Source organism: Halyomorpha halys, unplaced genomic scaffold (genome assembly GCF_000696795.3).
Source record: "Halyomorpha halys isolate HHAL.00 unplaced genomic scaffold, Hhal_1.1 Scaffold277.1, whole genome shotgun sequence".
NCBI classification, from domain to species: Eukaryota; Metazoa; Arthropoda; class Insecta; order Hemiptera; family Pentatomidae; genus Halyomorpha; species Halyomorpha halys.
This window is the reverse complement of record NW_027115357.1, coordinates 393002-395970: the sequence shown is the minus strand read 5'-3', so window position 1 is coordinate 395970 and position 2969 is coordinate 393002. Positions and strand designations below refer to the sequence as shown.

General features: G+C 29.6%; 1 protein-coding gene across 1 annotated transcript in view; it reads left to right on the top strand.

Moving 5' to 3' along the window:
• LOC106680678 (bromodomain adjacent to zinc finger domain protein 2B) overlaps positions 1 to 2969 on the top strand; it is a gene marked incomplete in the record, with an annotated part of 314015 nt that overhangs the window by 56214 nt on the left and 254832 nt on the right. The window contains 1 exon segment of the mRNA XM_067052413.1: positions 309 to 430.

The following is a 2969-nucleotide window of genomic DNA, read 5'->3' as shown; positions in this document are numbered from 1 at the left end:
AAATCTTTTGTAAATGTATCGGGATGTATAATAAAATAAAAAGGGATTATCAGTGCTAAGCCGAAAGATAAGAGTCCTCGAAATGGACCGAAACGTAAATGGGTGGATTCTGTTAGATTCTCACCTAGAAGTTCAAGTTTTGATGGAATCCAGTAGTGGAGTTTTGAAACCAATAGTACAAGAGCCCAAGAGGAGAAAAAAGTCAGTTGTACTACAAGAACTGTTTTTTTAATTTTATTTATTTTTGTATAATTATTGATTTATATATTTATTTACAGTTTTTAAAAATATATTTATTCTATTTTCAGGACCCTTCCGACGGTGAATAAGTGTCCTTGTTCTGATCGCGGGCAGCTGAAGATGCGCGAAGAAGCAGGGGAGCACGATTGAAGCAGCCATTCGTCCGGATGTCAGATATCTGAAGTTTCAGGTAAGGATCTTTTATTTTTATGTTATAATAATATTTACTTACCGTGCAGGCTGGGTTGGGGTTTTAGAGTGCTTGGTTCGAAATGTTGTGGGTTCGAATCCCACTTGGGTTAGTCAGTATTTATTTCACGAAGGTCCCGAGAAATAAATCTTGACAAAAAAATATATTTTTTAATTTATCATAGATTTATTTCTATTATATAGTATGCCAATTTGGGCTGCCATTGTCCAATAGCCTTACGATAGCATGAGTAAATCAAAAACTGGTAAGAAACAATGAGTTGACTATTCTCTAACCGTTTTAGTGCAGACCCGATAGTGCATGTATAAATGCATATGCGAAGAATACCAGACTTATTAGGAATTAATTTACGTTACCTTAGTTAAACATAACTACAGACTGTTGGGTTACCGACGTTTTATTGTTAATCTTTGATTATCACAATAGACCAAATCTTAGTTTTAACCTAAACGGTCCTTAGGTGATGATAATGTTAACAACGTTAATATAAAAAAACCATAATAAAAATTGAAAATATTTTTTATAGTAGACTCTGAGAGCATTAACAGTTACATTGTTCATATTCTCTCGTAATGTTTAATGTCTAATTTATTAGGTCATTTCTCTTGAGCGACTCGTAGTATCTTCAAGGTTGAGATAAAGCAATTTAAATATTTGTTGAACAGCTATCGATATTATTGTTTAATTCGATCCAATTAATTTTATGATCGATTGTATTTGATGTGATAAATACGTGTTAGCACGTACAGTATACCTTCTATACGAAAACATTTTTTGGATGTTTAGTTCTACTATCAGTTTTTCCTGTGAAAATTCTAGTGTAAGGAGCATTCAAGCAACCTGTTGAATATAATATACGTTCTAATTTTTTTATTTATTTATTTAATACCAGATCATGGTTAATGTAAGAGGTACATTTTTTTAATAGGTGATTATCGGTGGAGGGGGTATAGTCTCATACAAAAGACACCCCTAACTATATACAATGTTATAAATACAGCAAAAATTAAGATTAAATAAATAGATTAAAATAATAATTCCTATTGAAAGATAAAAGTAAAATTAATAACAAAAACAATGGCATTTATGGATTTATGGATTTAACAAAATAAATAATAGACTTCTGAACGTTCTCATAAAAAAAAAAAAAAAAAAAAAAAAGAAGAAGAAATTAAGATAAAATAAAACTTTAGAGTGACAATAACTGAACTGACAAATATAGAATTTATAATAGGATGTCTTGCAGCAGCCTGGGCTTCAGTCTTCGGGTTGTGGTTGGGTTTCCCAAGTTGTAGGTCACTGCTCCTTTAACTGTAGGTAACTGGGAGTGGAACTTCATGAACCTTCTTTTGATGTTATCCTCTATTCTCTATTTGTAATGCCCGATGAAACACATTTTAAGTGTGTTAAGTTAAGAAATCTATTTAACGCTTAGTGCTGAATTCGACTTTAGCATGGCTAGGTGTCTGCTAATACCTATAGTAATTTCGTGAATGACCTAAAATTCCTTTTATTAAGATTATTATGAGGTCTAGTATAGAACAGGTAAAACACAACAAATCACAAACCCATATTACTTTGGTTTTTTTCTAATCCTCCTTTTATTATAAACAAAACAAATATATACATATATGAGTAACAACATCTGTTTCATTCAGCAAAATACGTTCTAATTTAAAAACGTATTTGTGTTATCATTTATATCAGTCAAAAAATTACCTTCTGAGACATTAACACATTAGGGAATCATATAATTTTGTTTATAAGTAATTCTTAGATTATTTCTAATTACCTAATTAGTCAATTGTTTACATTAAATTAAAAATTAATATTATTTATCACAGTCAACAGTAAAAATTATCACAACAATATTTTTAACCTTCCCTCCACTCCGGTCAAGCACTTAATTTATTTATTTCAACTATGATTAAATTTCCTCTTTATTTTATTATTGAAATTCATATCAAGGATAATTATCAACATTAATTTTATCCCATATTTTTTATAAATTAATTTTACTTAAATCTCTCCATAGTGTTGGTTCAGGTTTCTTGTGCCTATTTTAAAATTCATGGTATAATTAATGTTTTCTGATATGTAAATATTATTGATATAAAAAGATTCAGCCATCCCCAAGGACATTCTTAATACAATTTTAGAACCATATTATTTAAAAACATCTTTATACAGGCTATTCTTCCGAGGTCATTAATTTCAGTCAACAAATTACTTTAATTTGTCAATTTTTCACATTAAATACAATATTAAAACCTTTCACCACAGTCAACCTTCTCTATTATACTGACTGTGATAATAAGTTTTAATTTTTAATTTAATGTGAAGAATTGACAAATTAGGGTAATTTGTGGACTAAAATTAATGACCTGGACAGAATAGCCTGCATAAAGTTTTTTAAATGATGTGGTGCTAAAATTGTGTTTGTCCTTGAGGATGGCCGACTTGGTCGGACTTTTAAAGAAATAAAAATTGTCAGAAAGTGTCATAAACTACTTTATAG